Consider the following 24,183-nt stretch of genomic DNA (forward strand, 5'->3'; position numbering starts at 1 on the left):
CAAATCTTGACTTTTGATACTATTACCCTTGGTTTCCAGATTTCTTGAAGGTATAAAGAATCACATTAATTTTTTTTTGTTTTCAAAGCAAAAGCAAGCTTATTAAGAAGCAAGAATAACATTAACAAAAATTTTTTTTCCAGTTGGTTCAAACAATCTATCTCCTGTATGATTTTTTGTCTGTTTTCTAAAGAAAACCAGACTGTTAAATTAAATGCAGATCTAATAGAACAAGTGAATGCTGGACAGTATTGCTGTTCTCAGATGCTGGTATTGAAAGGAGGCTGAAATGAGGCAAGAAAGGGAACTGAGTTCTCTTAGCAATTAGTTGCTACTGGAGTCAGAAGTATGAATCAAGCAGACAAGCAAACACACACACAGGAACATATCTGTTAATAACTTTGGCTCTGGGGTCAGTGTCTTGGTCTAAAATTCCAGCCATATGACAGGTACTATCTTGCTCAAGTTACCTAATCCCTCTAAGCCCAGTTTCCTCAACTATAAAAGGAGTGTAACTGCAGGGGTTTTGAGGGAATTCAAAAAGATAATGGAAGGTAAAGTCTCGACAACAGTGCCTTGCACACAGTAAGTGCTTACTAAGTAGTAACAACGCTGTTACTTAAATGATCAGTCAAAATTCTGGACAGAAATTTGTAGGAAATGAGTCTGGAGATATCTGATCTATACTTTAAACTAAAATTAGAATGGTGTTACCAAAAAGTTAAACCTGTGCAGCACTAGTCAAGGAGAGGCATGGTAAGCCTGTACTTACTATATACTTGCTGTGATAGTTACACAACTTCAGCGAGAATTAATATTCAAACGTGTGTAAATATTCCTTGTGCATCTGAAATTTAGAACTACAACATCTTTATAAGTAGATGAAACAGCAGATATATGAGCTCCCTTACCTCCTTCTAAAAGCACCTGAAGTATTTGTGGTCTTGGTGGTAAAGCATGGAAGTAACTGGTGCTGGATAGAGGAGTTCTGTTATTTTTTTAGAGACAGGGTCTGTTGCCCAGGCTCGAGTGCAGTGGTGTGATCTCGGCTCACTGCAACCTCTACCTCCCAGACTCAAGCGATCCTCCCATCTCAGCCTCCTGAGTAGCTGTGACTACGGGCATGCACCACCACACCTGGCTAATTTTTGTATATTTTGTAGAAATGAGATTTCATCATGTGGCCCAGGCTGATCTCAAATCCCCTGATGAGCTCAAACAATCTGCCTGCCTTGGTCTCTGAAATGCTGGGGTTACAGCTGTGAACCACTGCATCTGGCCAAGCTCTGTCTTTTTAATGGGGCAGCTTGCTATTTCTGTGAACATGTCAACTGAGTTAAACATAAAGTACTATAACCTATCCACTTTTCCTGAATGTGCAGCAGTGTTAAAGACTGAAGTCAGCATCCCTGAAGATCTCCAGAGAGGCAACATTTAGCTATCACTTGTTTGAAATTATGCTGTATTTAGGTTGTGGCTTTAACGTTTTAAAATTTATTTTGAAATAATTATAGGTTCTCAAGAAGTTCCAAAGGTACTACATAAAGTCCTGTGTACTCTTCAGTTTCCCCTAATCACTGCATCTTATGTAATTACAGTACAATTTCACAGTCAGGAGATTTACACTGACACATTTCTGTCTACATAGTTCTATTATATGTGCAGTCATTTTATCATATGTGCAGCTTCCTGAAACCACCACCTCAGTCAAGATATGGAACTATTCCATCACCACAAAGATTTCCCTCATTACCCCTTTACAGTCATGTCCACCTACTCCTACCTTCCATCCCTAACCCCCCGCAATTTTTCATGTCTATAATTTTGTGACTTCAAGAATGCTATAAAAATAGAATTATATATGACTTTTGGGGTTCACTTTTTTCACTCAACATACTGCTGTTGAAATCCATTCAAGCTGCTGCATATATCGAGTTCATTCCTTGTTACTGCTCAGTTGTATTCCATGGGATGGATGAACCAGTTTCTTTAATCCATCTCCCTACATTTTAGTTGTTCCTATTTGGAACTACTACAAATAAAGCTGCTATGAACACTCATGTGCTAGTTTTTATGTGAACTCAAGTTTCATTTCTCTGGGCTATGCTCAGGAGGGCAACTGCTGTTGGGTCATATGGTATGTGTGTGTTTAGTTTTACAAGGGACCGCCAAACTACTTTCCAGAATAGTTATACTATTTTACATTTCCCCACCCATGTTTGAGAGATCCAGTTTCTCCACAACTTTGCCAGAATTTGCCAGTCACTATTTTTTATTTTACTTGTTCTAATAGGAGTGTAGTATTTGGTCTTAGTTTACATTTCCCTAATACAGTGGTGTTAAATATCTTTCCATGTGCTAATAACCATCTACATATTTTCTTTGGTAAAATACTTAATCCTTTTGTCCACTTTCTTCCTTGAAAGAGTTTTCTTTTAGGCCAGGTGCGGTGGTTCATGCCTGTAATCCCAGCACTTTGGGAGACCGAGGAAGGCAATCACGAGGTCAAGAGATTGAGACCATCATGGCAAATATACTGAAACCCCGTCTCTACTAAAAATATAAAAATTAGCTGGGCATGGTGGCGCACGCCTACAGTCCCAGCTACTCGGGAGGCTGAGGTAAGAGCACTTGAACCTGGGAGATGGAGGTTGCAGTGATCCAAGATCATACCACTGCACTCCAGCCTAGCAACAGAGTGGGACTCCATCTCAAAACAAAAAATTAAAAAAAAAAAAAAGGTTTTCTTTTAATTTAGCCTGGGCAACATGGTGAAACCCCGTTTCTACAACAAATAAGCCGGGAATGTTGGTGTGTGCCTGTAGTTCCAGCTACTTGGGAGGCTGAGATGGGAGGATCGCTTCAGTCCAGGAGACTGAGGCTGCCGTAAGCTGAGATCATGTCACTGCATTCCAGCCTGGGCAAAAGAGCGAGACCCTGTCTCTAGAATTTTTTTTTTTTAATTTTTAAGTGACAAATGATTGTATATCTATATATATATATATAGATATTTTTTTGAGATGGAGTTTTGTTCTAGTCACCCAGGCTGGAGTGGAATGGCGCAATCTCCCGGGTTCAAGCGATTCTCCTGCCTCAGCCTGCCAAGTGGATGGGATTACAGGCACGTGCCACCACACCTGGCTAATTTTGTACTTTTAGTAGAGATGGGGTTTCACCATATTGGCCAAGCTGGTCTTGAACTCCTGACCTCAGGTGATCCCTCTGCCTCAGCCTCCCAAATTCTGGGATTACAATTAGTTGCTACTGATTGAAGCAGTCTATATCCTATGATTTTTTGTCTGTTTTCTAAAGAAAACCAGACTGTTAAATTAAATGCAGATCTAATAGAACAAGCGGATGCTGGCCTGAGCCACTGTGCCCAGCTGATTGTATATATTCATGGGTCACACAGGGAAGTCTTAATACATACAATGTATAGTGATCAGAACAGGTTAATCAGCATATCCATCTCAAACATTTAGCATTTCTCTGTGTTGTGAGCACTCTATATCCTCCATCATCCTTCTAGCTATTTGAAACTATGTATTATTGTTAACTATAGTCATTCTACAGTGATATGAAACACTAGAATTTATTCTCCCCAGGGAGTTGTAATTTTGTATCTATTAACAAATCTCTCCCTTTCCTTCCTAGTCTGTAGTATCCTTCTGTCCATTTTCTAACTGGGTTGTTTTATTACTGTTGAGTTTTGAGAGCTCTTTATATATTCTAAGAGTCTTTTGTCAAATATGTGGCTTGTAGATATTTTCTCCTGGTCTGTAGTTTGTCTTCCCATCCTCTTAACAGGGTGTTTTGTGACAGCAAGTTTTTAATTTTAAGGAAGTTCAGTTTATCGATTTTATTCTTCACCAAGCCTGAGGTACTGAAGACCTCTCCAATGTTACCTTCTAAGTTTTACATTTAAACCTATGATCCATTTTTAGTACATTTTAAAATAAAGTGTGAGGGTTACCTTGAGCTTCACGTTTTTGCCTATAGGTATAATACTGCTGTAGCATCATTTCTTGAAAAGGCTATTCTTTCACCACTGAATTGCACTTTTGTCAAAAAATCACGTGGCCATACTTGTGTGGAGCTACTTGTGAGTTCCCTATTCTGTTCCAATCTATGTGTCTATCCCTTCATCAAGACCACACCGTTTTGATTACTGTAACTGTATAATTTCTTAAAATTGGGTAATGATTTGCTCACTCTTTATAATTTTTAATTGCTTTAATTATTCCAGTTCCTTTGTCTTCCCATATATACTTTTAGAATAATTTTGTCTGTGTCTACAAAATATCATGCTGGAATTTTATCAGCAATTGTGCTGACAATTACGTGTCAGCAAGAGACATGAATCTGAGCATAACTGACATCTGCTGAGTCTCCTTATCCAGGAACCTGGTATTTCTATACATTTATTTAGATCTCATTTGCTTTCTTTCATTAGCCTTTTGAGTTTCAGAATACAAATCCTGTACGTTTTCCAAGATTTCATATTTTAAGAATTTTATTTTTCTGAGCGATTGTGTATGGTGTTGTATTTAAAATTTTGGTTTCTATGTGTCCATTGTTAGTATATAAAAATGTAATTGATTTCTGTATGTTAATCATGAAACCTTCCTGAACTCACTTATTCCTATTAGAAGTTCAAGGATCTGTGTGTATGTGTAGTTTCCTGGGGAATTCCTACACAGACAATTATGTCATCTACAAATATTTCTTCTTTTCTGACTTATATGCCGTTTATTTTCTTGCCTTACTGCAGTGGCTAGAAAGTACAGCACTATGTTGGGGAGCAGTGGTGTGAGCAAATATGCTTGCCTTGTTAATGATCTACAGAGAAAAGCACTCAGTCTTTCCCACCATTAAGAATGATGAAACCTGGAAAGTTTTTAATGATGCTCTTTATCACATTGAGGAAGTTACCTATTCTCTAGGATCATGAATATGGATGGGTGTTGAAATTTGTCAAATGCTTTACTGCATCAACTGATATAATCCTGTGATTATTTTTCTTCCTCAGCCTGTTAATATGGTTGGTTACATTGACTTCTGAATACTGAACCAGCCTTACATCCCTGGAATAACCCCTACATGATTATGGTGTATAATTCTTTTACATATTGCTGAATTATATTTGTAAATATTTTGTTAAGAATCTATAAGGACTTTTTCCTTTTTGGTACTGTTTTTGTCTGGGTTTACCATCAGGGTAATACAGGCTATACATGAGTTAGAAAGTGTTCTCTCCTCTTGCAGTTCTTGGAAGAGATTCTATAGAACTGATGTTCATTCTTTTTTAGACATTTTGTAGAATTCTCCAGTGAAACAACCTGGGCCTGGAGATTTCTTTCATAGGAGTTCAAAAATTATCAATTCAATTTCCTTAATAGATAATTTTCAATAGCCTTATAGCTATTTCATATGAAGTGAGTCATGGTAGTTTGTGCCTTTTGAGGAACTGGTCCATTTCAACTAAGTCACCAAATTTATGTATGTAGAGTTGTTCGTAGTTTTCTTACCTTTCTGATGTCTGCAAAGACACCTTGGTTTCATTCCTGATATTAGTAGTTTGCAGCTTCTCTCATCTTTGTTAGTGTTGCTAAGAGACTTGTCGATTTTACTAATCTTTTCAAAGAACAAGCTTTCATTTCACTGATTTTCTCTATTGTGTTTTCAGCTTCATTAATTTCTGCTCTTTATTATATTTTCCTTCTGCTTGCTTTGGGTTTATTTTGCTCTTCTTTTTCTAGTTCCTTGAACCTTAAATTATCAAGACTTTTCTTTTTTTTCATTATTATTATACAGGAGAGGTCTTGCTATGTTGTCAAGGTTAGTCTCAAACTCTTGGGCTCCAGCAATCCTCCCACCTTGGCCTCCCAGAGTGTTTGGATTTCAGGCGTGAGTCACTGGGCCCGGCCTGTTCTTTTCTAATGTAAGCATTTAAGTGGCAGAAGTTTCCCTTTCAGCATGGCTTTAGTGGCATCCTGAAACTATGATATGCTGCATTTTCATTTCGTTCATGTATTTTTCAAAATTTCCCTTTGACTCATAAATTTAGAAGTGTTATTTAGTTTTCAAGTTTTTGAAGATTTCCTGCTATCCTTCTGTTGGTGATTTTTAGTTGGATCTCTTTGTAGTCAAAACACTGTATGATTTCAATTATTTTAAATTTATTGAGAATTGTTTTGTAGCCCAGGATAAGGTCTATCTTGACATTTCTATGGGTGCTCATAAAGAATGTATATTCTGCTGTTGCTGACTGGGATGTTTTATAGATGTGTATTAGAACCTGGCTGGTTGATGGTAGTGCTGAGTTCTTCTACATCCTCATTTATTTTCTGTTTAATGGTTCCATCAACTATTGAGAGGAGGGTGTTGAGGTCTCCAACTGTAACTGTGGATTTATCAAGTTCTCCTTTCAGTTCTGCCAGTTTTTGGTTCACATATTTTGCAACTCTATTGTTAGGAATATAAACATTTAGCACTGTTACATAATGTCTTCTTGAATTAACCCTCTTACTATTATGTAGTGTCTCTCTTAATGTCTGGTAACTTTCTTTGCTCTGAAGGCTACTGATAGTAATATTGACACTCCACCTTTTTTTTAAATGTTTGCATGGCACATGTCTTTCCTTCTTTCACTTTTTACTTACCTGTAATACTTGAATTCAGCTTCTTGAAGACACCAGATAATTTGATTATATGTTCTTAATCCACTATGACAGTGCCTGTCTTTTAATTGGAGTGTTGATTTACATTTAATGTAACTATTGGCAAATCTGCCTACCATTTCACTTGCTTTCTGCTTGCTTCCTATATTTGATTCCTGTTCTATCTTGCCTTCTTTTGCATTATACAAACACTTAGTATAATAATTTACCTATCACACTTTTTTTTCTTCGTGAGACACAGTCTTGCTCTGTCGCCCAGGCTTCAGTGCAGTGGCATGGATCTCGGCTCACTGCAACCTCCATCTCACAGGTTCAAGCGATTCTTGTACCTCAGCCTCCCAAGTAGCTGGGATTACAGGTGCACACCACCACGCCTGGCTAATTTTTTGTATTTTTAGTAGAAACGGGGTTTTGCTATGTTTGCTAGGCTGGTCTTGAACTTCTGGGCTCAACTGATCCACCTACCTCGGCCTCCCAAAGTGCTGGGATTACAGGTGAGAGCCACCACGCCTGGCCCCTACTGCATTTTTATCTGTATCTCTTCATATAGTTTTTAAGTGGTGATGCTGATTACAATATTCTTTTCACAGCCTACTTATCATCACTATTCTATCATTTCATAAAACTATACCACTTATATAAATGTTTCTTATTTTCTGTATCATATGATGTTTTGACATCTTGGGGGACCTTTCAGACCATGAGAGAGGCTGCCCCTTCCAGAGCCAGATAATTCCTAGGGGTGGTCCCCAGCTTGTCTGGGGAATGCCTTTTAGGTGCAGACTGCCTGACCCAGTGCTATGCTCCCTCCCATCTCTTTGAGTCTCACATACGAAGCCAATATTTCCCCTGCACTAAATCAACCTAAGGCCAGGTACCAGACAACCAGAGACAGTCCCTATAAAGCCTGTGAGAATTATTCAAACTATCTAATCCTAAACTGTTTACCTCGCCCCACCTTCCCTTTCTCACAGAAGCCCCAATTAAGTCTCTGGCTTAGGCTTTCCTCTGGCCTGCTTCTGCCTCCTGACCAAACCCTGATGCTTCCCTGTGGTCCTGCAAGGCATGGCATGTCCCCTTCTCTCAGCAAACGTAAATAGTAAATTCTTTCACTGGCACTGACCTGTGTTGTCACCTCCATAAATTCAAATCCCATTGGTAAAAATTTTAGGACACCAGCATACCGGTTTCTTTATTCCTGGTTCCTTTCCTCTCTCCCAATGTTAGGTTACAGTGATCTCACACATTGTATTTACATGCATTTGAAATCCCATCAGACAACATTTTAATTTTTGCTTTCAATGTATGAAACTCATTTTAAAGAAATCAAGAGGAGAAAGTAACCTATTACATTTACCCAGATATTTACCATTTATATTTGAAGAACTTTCCTTAGGAGAATTCCTAAGGAATAGACTCTTTGGTGTAGACTGTGGGCAATAATTTCTCTTTAGTTTTTCTTCAACTGAGAATGCTTTATTTCACTTTCATTCTTGAAGGATAATTTCACTGGATAGAGAATTCTGGGTTAACATTTTTTTCTCCCCAGCAAACAGAATACAAGAAAATGGGTTAACATTTCTTGTCTTTCATCACTTAAAAAATATTGTGCCACTTTCTTCTGTCCTTTGCAGTTTCTGATAAGTCACAGTCATTTGAATTCTTGTTCCCCTACATGTGGTATGATTTTCCCTGGATGCTTTCATGATTTTTACGTCCTCAATTTTCAGCAGTGTGCTTTCGATGTTTCTGGGTATGGAAATCTTTGGGTTTATTCTGGGTGTGTTCCATGAACTGCTTGAACCATCATGTTTATATCTTTTGCCAAACTTGAAATGTCTTCAGCAATTATTTCTTCAAATACTTTTTCAGCATCACATACTTTTGCCATTTGGTTCCTCTATCTTCTATTTCTTTGCTGAAACTTACTTTTTCTAATGGTTTTAAGAGTATTTAAGATTGCCTGTGAAGTGTTTTCAGTTGCTGGTTGAATATTTTAGTCTTTCATCAAATAACTGCAACATCTGTGTCATCTCAGCACTGCTGTCTTTTCCTATATGAGCTGAGATTTTCCTACCCCTTTATATGCCAATTTTGAATTATATCCATTTTGAACAATGCAAAATTATGTTATAAAACCTTCAATCTTGTTTAAATCTTATAAATACTGAAACTTTTGTTTTAGCAGATAGTTGATGTAATTACATTCAGGCTGCAAGCTGCAACCTGTCTTCTGAGCTGTGGTTCCAATATCAGTTCGGTTTTCAAAGCCCTGCAATACTATTTTTTAATTTTTATTTTTGAGACAGGGTCTTGCTCTGTCACCTAGGCTGGAGTGCAGCGGTGCCATCATAGCTCACTGCAGCCTCAATCTCCTGGGTTCAAGTGATTCACCCACCTCAGCCTCCCAAGTAGCTGAGAACACAGGTGCACGCCACCATGCCTGGCTAATTTTTCTATTTTTTGTAGAGACAGGGTTTCTCCATGTAGCCCAGGCTGGCCTTGAACTCACTCCTGGGCTCAAGCGATCCACCTGCCTTGGCCTCCCAAAGTGCCGGGAATATAGGCATGAGCCACCATGCCTGGCCTGCAATGCTATGTATCTATCCCACATGTATGACACTGTGTAGCCATTCTGGGACTTGGACGGTGGTCTTTTTGTTAATTCAGTTCTCAAAAGCCTTTCTTATGCTGATTAGGAACAGATCCATGCACGTGTACCTTGGGGATCAGCCAAGGGGATTATGAACAACTTCATGGCTCACTTTCCTGAACTCTTCCCTCTCTGCCATCTACCTGGTGCTTTCTGGTTTCCTGGGGCTCTCTCCCCTTGGTCCTCCACCCAGAAAGACGGGGCTTTTGATTAACCCACTGCCTTGTACCTCTGCAACTGTGCTTGGATCCAGCCAGGACACACAGAGAGAAAAATCAATGGAGCCCACAACTACAATTAGAGAGAAAGCTTCTCCTATGTTGGAATTTTGGCTTCTACAAGCTTCGATTGCCACTACATGATTATTTGGGGCTGGGTTGCATGAGAATAAAGAAGAAAAAAAGGGGGGTGGCTCACTCTAAGTTTTGGATGTTTCCTTTTCTGTCACTTGGGCTGAAACCAGAAGGCTTTTCCTGGTGTGTCCTGGTGCTCATTTCCACTTCCAGGTGGAACTATGTTATGTTCATGCTGGAGGATTAACGAGGGGAACAAATGGTAAACTCACTGCTGGTTTGGTGATACTTTTTCTTTTCTTTTTTGAGATGGAGTCTCACTCTGCAGCCCAAGCTGGAGTGCAGTGGCATGATCTTGGCTCACTGCGAACTTTGCCTCTGGGACTCAAGTCAATTCTCATGCCACAGCCTCCCAAGTAGCTGGGACTACAGGCACATGCCACCATGCCCAGCTAATTTTTTGTATTTTGGTAGAGATGGGGTTTAGTAGAGATGTTACCCAGGGTGGTCTGGAACTTCTGGGCTCAGTTGATACACCCATTTTGGCCTCCCAAAGTGCTGGCACTACAGGCATAAGCCACTGTGCCCAGCTGGTGGTACTTTAAATTCTGGTCTTTGTTCTAAATCTGCCTATTATTTATTTTTCAGGGTCCTCAAATAGTTGCTATATGCATTCTGCCTAGGTTTTATCGCTGTATTCAGTAGGACTGACAGGGTGGAGTGTGCTTACTCTTTTTTTAATTTTTTTTTTATTTTTGAGACAGAGTCTCGCTCTGTCACCCAGCCTGGAGTACAGTGTGGCACTGGGTTCAAGCGCTTCTCCTGTCTTGGCCTCCCAAGTAGCTGGGATTACAGGCGTGTGCCACCTCACCTGGATAATTTTTGTATTTTTAGTAGAGACAGGGTTTCACCATACTGGCCAGGCTGGTCTAGAACTCCTGGTTTCAAGGGATCCTTCTGCCTTGGCCTCTCAAAGTGCCAGGATTAAAGGTGTGATCCACTGTGCCTGGCCAGCTTACTCTATCTTACCAAGAACTGGAAACTTCTTGCCTGTTAATGTAGGTGATGCTGCCCATCCAACATGAGTAAGTGAATAGATGAATTCACATTGGTCAAATACTATTGAGATTACTGTGCAGCCACTTGGATACGGAAAATTTGATCATATCTCCTCAGTGGGCCACCAGCAACAACTAGCCAAGCTGAAGAGGAGAGATTTACTCTCCAGACGAAAGACCCTCAAAACAAATACTCCCTCAAAAGGGGCTATTGCTGTATCCGACCCAAGGTAAAGCCCACCTATTGACAGATTCTGCCCAGATACAGAGCTTCCATTTCAGATCTAGTGTCAAACATCAAAAACACCCATACTGGAACAAAGGCCTAAATACAAAAGATGGAAACCAATTAAGCAGATCACACGGAGAACTGCAGGAAACTAGGTAATGCAGGGCACAAAAGAAAACCTTCACGAAATTTTAATTAGTGGTTTCAAACAGATATAAGATGATACTGAACCCACAGAACAGGAATCAAGATGCTAAAAGAAGGGAAAGGAAGGAAGAAAAAGAAGAGGAAAAGGAAAGAAATCAGAATAGAAATGTGGGCAAATTAAGAATATGATGGCCAAAATAAGAATCAATAGAAAAACTGAAAGACAAAGGTGAAGAAACCTTTCTAAAAGTACCATGAAAACAAAGAAATGGGAAAAATAAGAAAAGAGGCCTTAAAGGTCCACCTAGGATATCCCAAATCCAAATAACTAGCATGTCAAAAAGAGAGAATGGCAATTAATACAAAAGTGACATAAAATCATTTCCCAGAACTAGAATACACAAGAAGGCTGGGTGAGGTCATGAGTCTCTAATCCCAACACTTTTGGATGCTGAGGTGGGCGGATCATTTGAGGCCAGGAGTTTGAGATCAGCCTGGGCAACATGGAGAAACCCCATCTCTATAAAAAAACACAAAAATTAGCCAGGCATGGTGGCATGTGCCTGTAGTCCCAGCCACCTGGGAGACTGAGGTGAGTGGATCACTTGAGCCCAGGAAGTTGAGGCTGCAGTGAGCCATGTTTGCACCACTGCACTCCAGCCAAGGTGACAGGGTGAGACCCTGTCTCTAAATAAAAAAATAAATAAAATACATAAGAACCCAAGCATAATTAGTGAAACAATTACAACTTTCTTGGAACTAAAGGCCAGAAACATCTTGAAAGGAAAAACAAAATACCTAGGCATGATTACTTTCAAAAGTCCCATAAGAAAAATCCTGGGAGCAGGGTGGGAACAGGACATACAAAAGAATGACAATAAGAATGTCACAAATTCTCAAAAGCAATTCTGGATGACGGGGGAGGGGGAACGGGCAGGCAGTAATGTATCCAAAGTTCTAAGGGAAGATGATTTTCAATCTATAATTCTATACCTATCCACATTACATATCGAATACAGTATAGAATAAAGACCCAGAAAATTACTTCTATGGATTCTTTTCTTAGCAAACAGATATCTGACAATGAAATTCATCAAAATAAGGGAGATGAAATAATTAGTTATACAATCCAAGAGTGGCAACTAGAAGTCCAAACGTCATAGCTATGCAGCAGACAAACTGAGGAACCAGTGGATTAGAGGAGGGAAGAGGATTTTAGAGGCGTTCTCCCAAAAAGGATGCTAAAATAGAGATACAAATAAATACTTATAAAGTAGTAAGGGTATATAAAAAACACATTTCACAAGTGGATGAAAACAGGGCAGATACAAATTCCAGGAAAGGCTTGGGCCTTGAGCTCAGGAGTTTGAGGCCAGCCTGGGCAATACAAAAAGTTAAAAAATTAGCTGAACACTGTGGTGCATGTCTGTAGTAGCAGCTACTCAGGAAGCTGAGGTGGGAGGACTGCCTGAGCCAGTGTGGAGGCTGCAGTGAGCTGCACTCTAGCCTGGGCAACAGAGCAAGACCCTGTCTCAAAAAAAAAAAAAAAAAAATTTCAGGAAAAAATTAAAAGTTGTTCCAAAAAAACCCCATAAATGTAGTACAGTACTTGGCTCTGCACTGGGTAACTAAAAAACATAACTATATTGGAAAAACTGGGATAGTTTTTGTCTCATTTATCTTAAAGAAAGTGAATAATGCCCATAATTGGTAAGAAATGGCAGTATAGGCTGGGCGCAGTGGCTCACACCTATAATCCCAGCACTTTGGGAGGCCGAGGCAGGCTGTTTGTTTGAGGTCAGGAGTTCAAGACCAGCCTGGCCAACATGGTGAAACCCTATCTCTACTAAAAATACAAAAATTAGTCAGGCATGGTGGCACACACTGTAGTCCCAGCTACTCTGGAGGCTAAGGCAGGAGAATCATTTCAACCTGGAAGGTGGAGGTTGCAGTGAGCTGAGATCATGCCACTGAACTCCAGTCCGGGGTGACAGAGTGAGACTTTGTCTCAAAACAAAAAACAAACAAACAAACAAACAAAACCAGTAGTATAGTTGACCCCCGAACAATACAGATAAGGAGTACCGACACTCCAACACAATTGAAAATTCATGTATAACTTTTTGACTCCCTCAAAATTAACTACGAATAGCCTACTGTTGATTAGAGGCCTTACCAATAACAGAAACAGTCAATTAATATAATTTTGTATGTTGAATGTATTATATACTGTATTCATAATAAAGTAAGCTAGAGAAAAGAAAATGTCATTAAGAAAATCATAAGGAAGAGAAAATGTGTTTACTATTCATTAAGTGGAAGTGGATCTACATGAAGGCCTTCATCCTTACCTTCACTTTGAATAGGCTGAGGAGAAGGGGGGATTGGTCTCACTATTTCAGAGGTGGAAAAAAATCTGCATATAAGCAGACCAGTGCAGTTCAAACCCACGTTGTTTGTTCAAGGGTCAACTGCTTATTATTTATAATTCTTTAGGTAACCATCAGAACAAACAGCTAAAAACAGTAAAAAAAATAGTTGCCTCTAGGAAGTTAGGGAGGGTTGGAAGCAAGGAACTGCTGCTGTACACATAAATCTTTTAGTACTACTTGATTTTCTGTTTTAAACCATGTGTATGTATTATTTTGGTATACTTCCCACCTTCTACTTTTAATAAAAAAATGTTGAAGTGGATGCATAACATGCTATTGAAGTGGATGCATAACATGCTATGATGTGTCACTGATAGTTTTGGCCCTAATTTTAAGTTTTGCTTGTTTCGTATCTGACATTTGAGATAAGGAATGTCAGCAGTTATGAAATATTGAGTAATTCATCCACGAAACAAACATTTTCTATTACTTCTCTGTTACTTTTCTGGATTAGTTTAATTGAATGTTATTATGCAAGAATAGCTGCTTCAAAACGTTAAATCTATAACTAACTGTATGACTTCAAATGTTCTCCATACTATACAACCAAAATAAAACATAAAATTAAATTGGATGTTGAGACAGAGAAGTAACTGCAAAAAGACCAGTGAACTACCTTAATTTTTTGTCATTTTTTAAATGACAATCACAAAACTCCCAACATTTTAATCCACTTAAGTCAATATTATGTATTTGCACTTATAGAAATTTTGTACTATAAAATTCTCAATCTGAGGTATTATTTACCAACAAATTCATTGACTTTTCATAGCATATACAACAATCCTTTCACAGAAAGTGGTATGTTCAAAGGGGAATATGTTCAGACATTGTTTGGGTTACAAAATTAAGTAAGAGTCAGATCCTCTGAAAGCATCACAGAGGGCCAGAGGAGAGCTCCTGGGTCTCCTATGCTGCAAGTGTGGAAGCACTGGCAAGACCGGCAGAGAAATGCTCAGCACAGACAGAGCTGTCTGACAGTATTCCTCATATAACTAAAACCAGTATCACAAGATGAACTGCATAGTTTTGGGAAACAGCTGTGCAAAATGCTTATGACTGCTTCACATGCACAACTCCATTTTTTTTGGTGCCCCCAAAACAATTATCCCCTAAGATTCAGATTTCATTAACAACTTATTCTTCTGAAGTACTGATTATTCTTCTGAACAACTGATCATTACATTCGAGTTCAGAAGTGAACAATAAAGTATACAGCATTATTAAATTTGAGATGTTTGGCCACTACTTACACTCATAAGGAAGATAATGCAATCCAAATATCCATCATTTGAATTGGCTGTACTTGGTATCTGCATATTTTTAGTGTTAGTTAAAAATATCTCCCCCATCCTACAATGTTCTTATTCTGTTTTACTTTACTCAGGCTTTCAAGAAAAAAGGGGGAGGGGCATGATATGTAAGTAACTTTCTTTTACGTGGTACATAGAATTTGTATTATTCTACCTTTTATAAATTCAGTTTTTCTCAACTCTATCATAACATTTCACAAATCCAGAGAGGAGGAGTTCCCAGCAACTTCTACCATTCAAAACACAGCTAAAACCAGAAACGACCAAAGCAGGGGCTCAAGAGTGTGCAGGTTTGACCTGGGGAAATGTTTCTTCACACCACTACCACTACTCAGCATCTTCTACTTTTTAGTATGGGCATACACTAAAGAGGCTCTGCCAGCTTCACCCAGGCTGCATATTCTCAGAAGCAGCTGACTATAAGTGTAGAAGGAGTAGCACTGGGTGCTACCTGAAGAGCATACAAGAGCAAGTGACAATAAACAAACAGAGCAGAAAACAAATTCAAGGCAGACACAATGGTTAAAAACCACAGCAGCCCAAGACCAGCTACCATGGGGGTAGGTATGACATACTTACTGAGGAGCATCACCCCACCATGGCACAATATAAGATGGTCAAGTCAACCACAAGTCACTGGGGAAAAAGAAACTATACAGGCAAGTAAGCTGTTAAAATATTAAGGAGGGATTTCTACAATGGTTCAGACCAGTAGTTCTCAACACAGGATGCACACTTTAGTATGCTTTTTTTTGTTGTTTTTCCGGAGACTCTTTCATAAGAAGTGTTCTATATTATCTCTAAGAGAAAAGGAGAATATAACTTTCAGACATTAACACGAGTCCTACAGCATAAACATGAATTAGAAATACCACATAAGCCTCAGAAAAAAAGACTTTTAATCATTCGCCTGTAAGTCTGTAACAGGTTCATTTTAGGTCTCTATCTAGCCATCTATATTAGTAAGATTGCTATCAAATTAATAATGCCTTTATTAGCCATTTTTCCCCAATATAATTTCAACATTTGCTGTCTGTTTCATCTTTTTCTTTAACCTCATCTCTAAAATGTCTATGAAGTTCATTCCTGGAAGGGTGCTTATCTGCCCCATAGGAAAGGACTTCCCTGCATGGTCACTCTGAGTGTACTCTTAGAGACAGGACCAGCTGTGTCTACTCTAGACTCTATCCCCACTACATCTGCAAATCACCATAATTTGACAGCTTCAAAAACTTTCAGCTCTCCTGATTTTTTCTTCACTCTTACCGACAGAACCTCTTCAAGTTCCCAAATCTCATCTCTGTTGTCATTCTTCTCATTCTTAGTAAAAAGTGCATTTGATCAGAGCCCAGAAGTCAATGCGTGAATCCCTTTGACTTCTCCTCCATTTCATCTAAAAATTCTACCTTTCACGACTTCCTTCTCACTCCTGCTTTTTCAAAGTCATGTCTTTGCATTCTGCCTTATCTCAGGCTTCATCACTTCTCTGTTTACTGCTTCATCACTTCTCTGTTTACTTCACTGCTGCCCCTCTGCCTATAAACATCTTGGGTTTCCCACATCCTACAGAAAGCTTCCTTCAAATCCACTGCTGATACGTGGAACTACTCCATTTCTGTCCTTTCATCTTCACATTTTTATTTTAGACACAGGGTTTTGTTCTACTGCCTGGGTTAGAGTGCAGAGGTGTGATCATAGCTCACTGCAGCCTCAAACTCCTGGCCTCAAGCAATCCTCCTGCCTCAGCCTCCCAAAGTGCTATGATTATAGGTGTAAGCCACTAGGCCTGGCTTCACGCTTTTTGAAAAACGTAGCCCAAGCCCCATTTCACTGGCAGTCTCTTGCCTTCTGGATCTACTCCCATTCAAACCAAAACCACTTTCTTGAATGCCAACAATGATGCCTAATGCCAAGCCCAAAGTCTCTTCCTTTGTATTCATTCTGCTTGGGCTGTATGTAGCATGACCAACTTCCCCATGACAAGTTCTTTCCTCTCCACTCTTCTGAGATACTTCCTACCTTTGACTAGTCCCCCGTTTTTTTACTTTCTTTGTCTATTGTTGCTTAAATTTCCCAAAATTCTCTCCTGGTCCTCTCCCTCAACTATACTTTCACAGACTCTTCAAGCTGTAATTGTAAATTTGACTGTTCTGGTGATAACTCCAAATCTCCACCTCTAACCTCTAACATTTCTTAACAGGCATAATTCACTTTATTTTTCTTGTATGAAACCCCTGTGTTGCAGCCACAGCTGCAGCCTGGGTCCTTTACATGGAGACTCTGGTGTGGGTCTTGACGAGGTGGTCAAGATAGGGAGACTTGGTGAACACAGTCTTCTTCCAGAGGTCGGGGGTCAGGCAGCTGTAGGTCTTGGAGATGGCATCAAAGGTGGTCTTGGCAAAGTTGTCCAAGGTAGCCGTGTAGCTCCTGGCTGAGGTGTAGCAATCATCAATACCGGCCATCAGCAGCAACTTCTTGGGCACCGGGGCCGAGGTGACACCAGTGCCCCTGGGCACAGGGATGAGGCGCACCAGCACAGAACTGCTGTGGCCTGTCACCTTGCAAGGGATGGTGTGGGGCTTGCCGATCTTGTTCCCCCAGTAACCTCTGTGCATGGGTACAATGGAAAGCTTGGCCAGGATTATGGCCCCTCGGATGGCATCTCCTTGGAACACTTAACACCCACACTAGACATAGCCGTTCTAGTCCCTGAAGGCTACAAATGCCTTGAACCTGGTGCTCTGGCCGGTGCAGGTCTGCTTCTGCACTGGCATAATCTTCAAAACCTCATCCTTGAGAGAGCCTCCAGGAAAAAGTCAATGATCTCAGACTCCTTGATGGGCAGGGAGAAGAGACATATTTCTTCCAGGGACTTGATCTTCATGTTCTTGACCAGGTGGCCCAGCTTGGTAATGGACATACACTTCTTGTCCTTGGCTGGGGCCCTAGCCCTGGATGCCCCTACTGAAGCCTCTGCAGTTCCTTATCCCAGGACCCCTAGGGGCTCTGGGTCACACTACTGCAACCCCTACCCCCTCACCAGCCCTAGCTACACTGGCGTCATCTGCCATTTGATGTTTTCTCAAAGAAGAAGCAACCATTAACATTTTTTTAGGCTGCAAGACTACCCCCTGAGTACTTCCTCCTGGTTATCCCACACATGCCTCAAACTTAACAGTTCTGAATCAGAGCTCACAGTTCTCTTCCACTCAATCCTTGGCCCAAGTTCCCTTTCAGTGACATAGGTGCCGAGTCTGGTGAACACGGCAACTAATTCTAAACTCTTCTTCCTACCACTCAGTCTTATCACATTCCACTCCTTTGTTACAGTACCAAAGTTCTGAAAACATACCAATTTCACTTCCTTGCTCAAAAACTTTCTAAAGCTCTTCAATGTGTAGGAGTAATGTTCAAGACTCTGAGAACAATATTCAAAGTCCCTGTAGTCTAGACTTTAACGTGCTTATTTCTGCAACCTAGTTTAAACTTTTCTTCCTTCCACTCTAACCCAAAAGTACCTTCTAAGAAATCCAAAGTGTATTAATCTCTGCTTTCTATACATAACAGTATCTTATTATTTAAACTATAGCATTTATCACAGCTCTATTAGATTGTAAATGTATTATATTAAGAGTGGGAACTGGGTTTGGTCATTTAACTACGGTTCTCAACTAGGTGAGATTTCGCCCTTCCTGGGGGCATTTGACAATGCCAAGAGACATTATTGTTGTCACAACCAAGAGGATGCTCCTGACAACTAGAGGGTAGAGGCCAGAAAAGCTACTAAATATCCTACAACCCCCACAACAACTATCTGCCCAAAATGTCAACAGTGCCACTGCTGAGAAACCCTGAGCTAATTAATAAATGTCTAACAAGAACATGTCTGAACAGGAATTAGGAGGTTTAGGAACATAGGCTGACATCCAGCCTAGTTATCAATGATATGGTTAACATTGTTTAAGAGGGAAAGAATGGCCAAAAAGGGGGAAAGGGAGCTTCATTTTAGTAGTTTGAATAAAGTTAAATAAAATTATCAAATACTTCTAAATAAGGGGAAAGAATGGCCTTTCAAACATAAGACAGTACTCTCTTAGGCCTACTCAAAGATTATTTAATTCTCTAGGAAATATACCTTCTCCTAACACATTATTCATTATTGGTTAGGGTCTAGACTGTGAAGTTATGCATTAAAATGTAGATTTTTGTCCAGTAGAGATGTCAACTGTCTCAGTCTGCTAGAAAAATAACCCAAAAGGTTACAATGTCATTGCTCTGTAAGATATTAGCCAATCTATATCTAACCAGCAACTGTATTCCAATAATAACCTTGAATGTAAATAGATCAGAAAAGTGACTGAAAAAAAAAAAAGATCCAAGTATATGCTGCCTGCAAGAGGCTCATTTCACCAATAGGGTCACACACAGACTGTCGGTGAAGGGATGGAAAAAGGTATTTCATGTGAATGGAAAACCAAAAGAAAGCAGGCGTAAGCTACACTTATATCAGATAAAATAAACTCTAAGTCAAAAACTATTAGAAGAAACAAAGTCATTATGAAATAATGAAGGGGTCAATTCAGCATGACAGTATAACAACCATATATATGTGTGTGTGTATATATATGTGTGTGTATGTATATATATATATGCACACACTCAAGTACATAAGGCAAATATTAACAGATTTGAAGGGACAGACTATAATACAGTAATTGTAGGGAACATCAACACCCCACTTTCAGTTCAAGACCAGCCTGGGCAACATGGTGAAACTCAGATGGAAATTAAGATTAGATTAGAAATAAATGAAAGATTAGAGCAGAAATAAATGAAAGAGACTATAAAAATAGAATATATTAATAAAATGAAGAGTTGTTTTTTAAAAGGTTTTAAGAATTCATAACCCTTTAGCTAGACTAAGAAAAGAGACAAAATCAGAAATGAAAAAGTAGATGACAACTGATAATGCAGATATACAGAAGATCATAAAAAACTATTATGAACAATTACACTTGAACAAATTGGATAACTCAGAAGAAATGGATAAATTCCTTGACACATACAACCTACCAAGATTGAATTATGACTAGAAAACCTGAAGAGACTAATAATAAGTGACACTAAATCAATAATAAGAAGTCTCCTATCAAAGAAAAGCCCGGGAACTGATGGCTTGCTTCACTGCTGAATTCTACCAAACATTTAAAGAAGAACTAATATGAATTCTTCTCAAACTCTTCCAAAAAACTGAAGAGGAGGAAATACTTCCAAATTCATTTTTGAGGCCAGCATTACCCTGGTACCAAAACCAGATGAGGATAAAACAAAAAAAGAAAACACAGGCCAATATCCCTGATGAACACAGATACAAAAACCCTCAACAAAATATAGTCGGCCTTCTCTATCTGTGGTTTCTGCATCCATGGATTCAATCAACCACAGATTGAAAATACTCAGAAAAAAAATTACATTTGTCCTGGACACATACATTTCTCCTGTCATTATCCCCTAAAGAATATAACTATTCACATCACATTTACATTGTATAAGGCATTATAAGTAGGTCAAGAAGATGATTTAAGTATATAGGAAAATATACATAGATTATATGCAAACACCACACCATTTTATACCAGGGACTTGAGCAGCTGCAGATTTTCGTATCTGTGAGAGATCCTGGAACGAATCACCCACAAATGACAAGAGACTACTGTTATAGCAAAAAGGATTCAATAACACATTAAAAAGATTATTCACTAAAATCAAGTAGGATTCATCCAAGGAATGCAAGGATGGCTGAACAAATACAACTGCAAATGAAAAACAAAAGTCATATGATCATTTCAATGGACGCCAAAAAAGCATTTGATAAAATCTCATGCCTTTTCATGATAAAAAAAAAAAAATCTCAACACTTCAACACAATAAATGCCACATATGACAAATCTGCAGCTCATAACATACTCAGTGAGGAAAAATTTAAGGCTCTTGCTGTAAGAGCTAGAACAAGACAAAGAAGCTCACTCTTTCAACATAGTATTCAAAGTTTTAGAGCAATTAGGCAAGAGAAATATAAGACATCCATACTAGAAAGAGAAAAGTTAAACTGTTCCCAGATGAAATTATCTTACTATATAGGAAACCCCTAAGAGTCCACCAAAAAAACAGAACTAATTAATAAATTCAATAAAGTGGCAGAATACAAAATCAACACAAAAATCAGTAGTGTTTCTATACTAACAGTGAACTACTTAGGAATACATTTAACCAAGGAGTTCAAAAATCTTTACACAGAAAACGAAAACACTGACAAAACAAACTGAAGACACAAATAAATGGAATGATATCTCAGGACAATCTCTTCAATAAATATATTGGGAAAAGTACACAACCACATGCAAAAGAATATTAGATCCTTATCTCACATCATGTACAATAATCAACTAAAGATGGATTAAACCCCAAACTATGAAAACTACTAGATGAAAATATAGAGGAAAAGCCTGGTGACACTGGTCTGGACAATGATTTTTTAAAATATAACCTCAAAAGCAGAGGCTACACAAACAAAAATAGACTAAAAGAATTACATCAAATAAAAGCTTCTGGACAAGCAAGAAACCAATGAACAGAGATTACCTACAGAATGAGAGAAAGTATTTGCAAACGATACACATAAGAGGTTAATATCCAAAAATATAAAAGGAACTCAAAACAACAATAGCAAGAAAACAAGTAAAAAGTGAGCAAAGATTTGAATAGACACATTTATTAAAAGAAGATATACAAATGGCCAACAGGTACAGTAGTCAGTTACCCATTATGTGTGGTTTCAGTTACCCTTGGTCAAGCATGTTATGAAAATATTAAATAGAAAACTCCAGAAATAAGCAATTCATAAATTCTAAATTGTGCCCTCTTCTAAGCAGTGCAGTGAAATCTTCCGCCATCCAGTATTGGAATCATTCCTCTGTCTGGTGTATTCATGCAGTATATACTACTTGCCCAACAGATAGTAGCTGCCTTGGTTATCAGATCGACTGTAGCAGTATCTAGGTGGCTGTCTTCAAGTAGCCCTTATTTTACTTAATAATGATGCCAAAATACAAGAGTAGTAATGTTGGCAATTTGGACATGCCAAAGAGAAGCAATAAACTGCTTGCTTACTTTAAATGCAGAGATGAAGGTTCTCCACTTAATAATAAAATAACTTTTATTAGAGTATATTGCTATATTTTCCTATTATTAGTAATTGTTGTTAATCCTTTATTGTGCCTAGTGTATAATTTAATCTTTAAAATGGTATCTATGGTATCATGGGTATCTATATATAGAAAAAAAACCATTGTATACATAAGACTCAGTACCATCCAAGGTTTTAGGTATCTACTGGGGGCCTTGGAACATATCCCCAGTGGATAAGGGGGACCACTGTACATGAAAAAAATTATTGGCTGGGTACAGTGGCTCATGCCTGTAATCCTAGCACTTTGGGAGGCCAAGGTGGGAGGATCACTTGAGCTCAAGAGTTTGAGAACAGCCTGAGCAACATAGGGAAACCCCATCTCTACAACAAATTTAAAAAGTAGGCGGGCATGATGGTGAACTCGCCTGTGGTCCCATCTACTCAGGAAGCTGAGGTGGGGGAAATGCTTGAGCCCAGAGATTTGAGGCTTCAGTTAACTGTGACCACATCACTGTACTCCAGCCTGGGCGACAAAGTGAGGCCCTGTCTCAGTAAATAGATAAATAAAATAATAAAAGAGAAAATGTTATATACAGTCATCCTTTGGTGTCCACGGGGGATTGATTCCAGGACCCTCTTGCAAATACCAAAATACGGTAAATATAAACAATGGAATACTTATCAGCCATTAAAAAAAAAAAAAAAAAAAAGAAGGAAATCCTAGTATTTGCAACATCATGGATAAACCTGAAAACATGAGGTTAAGTGAAATAAGCCAGGCATGGAAAGACAAATGATGTAAGTGGAATCTAAAAAAGCTGGTCTCCTAGAAAAAAAGAGAAGAATGGTGGTTATCCAAGGCTGGCACAGTTTGGGGAAGGGATTCTGGAGATGCTGGTCAAAGGACACAAGACTACAGTTAGATAGTAGGAATAAATTCAAGAGAACTATTGTACAGCATGGTGACTATAGTTAATGACAATATATTGTAGTCATGAAAAATGCCAACAGGATATGTGTCCTCACCACAAAAATGACATCTATGTGAGGCATGTTAATTAGCTAGCTTTAACCATTCCACATTGCTTATGTACTTCAAAACATAATGGATACAAAATAAACACAATTTCATCTGTCAATTTAAAAAATAAATTTAAAAACTTCAAGTGCTCTCTGAACTACTTCTACATTCCTGCTAGTCCCTCATTCATGAGTTACCTGTCTGAAAGCCATGCCTATATAACTTCAAAAAAATGTTTACACTTTGGCAGTAGAGTAGCACCCACTCAGACGCCCAAAGGGACTCCCATCTGCTGGAGCTACTAAACTGAGTCGTCCCAGAAGGGCACTTCATCAGCTCCTTAAACCTAAGCATGTCTCATTTTGGCTCCCAGAGTACCAAGAGAATAAGAAACAGCCAGAGAATTTTACTTCTGCTGTTTCTCTGTTGTCTCCTTTTCTTCTGATAATGTGTTTTCGTTTGATGATTCTTAGCCACATGTCCCTGTCCACATTGGCCCAGAGACCAGTGGATACGAATCCCTAGGCCAGTTTCAACTGCACCCTCTGTATACATGAATCTGTTCTATGCATGGCTGATAACTGATCTTGGCTAGGAATCTGATTTCATGGTCTGACCATATTGTGATCTGTCAGGTAGACAATAGGGATCTATTTTCTGTCAGACGAGACACCTCAAGAAAATCTGGTTTTAGTCTTATCTGTGTTTTTGTTAGTTAGTGCAAGATCACGTCTCAGGACCATTGAAAGAACTGTCTTTTTGAAATGTGGACCAGTTATGTGTTTCTCAATTTTTACCTGTGATTAAGACTGTTGAAGCTGAAAGTTCTCTGTGCATTTGTGATATAAGAAAAGCCTTATTTTTCATGGTATGAATAAGAAGTATCTCCAGGGCTATTAATACATTAGATTATAAAGTTTCTCAATCTCTATTTTAGTTGGTTGACAGAGAATTACAAGAACTTCCTTAACTCTATATTTCTAGAATTCCTAAAACAGAATGAAACTAAACATCTAATACTTTAAACACGTTAGCCTTTTAAGGACACAAAACCAAACCCAGGCTGGGTGTAGTGATACATGCCTGTATTCCCAGCTACTTGGGAGGGTGAGGCAGGAGGATCATTTGAGCCCAGGAGTTCTGAGTCCAGCTAACAACACACTGAGAG

General features: G+C 38.9%; 1 protein-coding gene and 1 pseudogene across 1 annotated transcript in view; both read right to left on the minus strand.

Moving 5' to 3' along the window:
• The window catches only part of N4BP1 (NEDD4 binding protein 1), a 67,598-nt gene that overhangs the window by 24,041 nt on the left and 19,374 nt on the right, over window positions 1-24,183 (minus strand). The window lies entirely within an intron of this gene.
• LOC105546054 lies at window positions 17,073-17,876 on the minus strand (annotated as a pseudogene).

Source organism: Mandrillus leucophaeus, unplaced genomic scaffold (genome assembly GCF_000951045.1).
Source record: "Mandrillus leucophaeus isolate KB7577 unplaced genomic scaffold, Mleu.le_1.0 Scaffold348, whole genome shotgun sequence".
Classification (NCBI taxonomy): Eukaryota; Metazoa; Chordata; class Mammalia; order Primates; family Cercopithecidae; genus Mandrillus; species Mandrillus leucophaeus.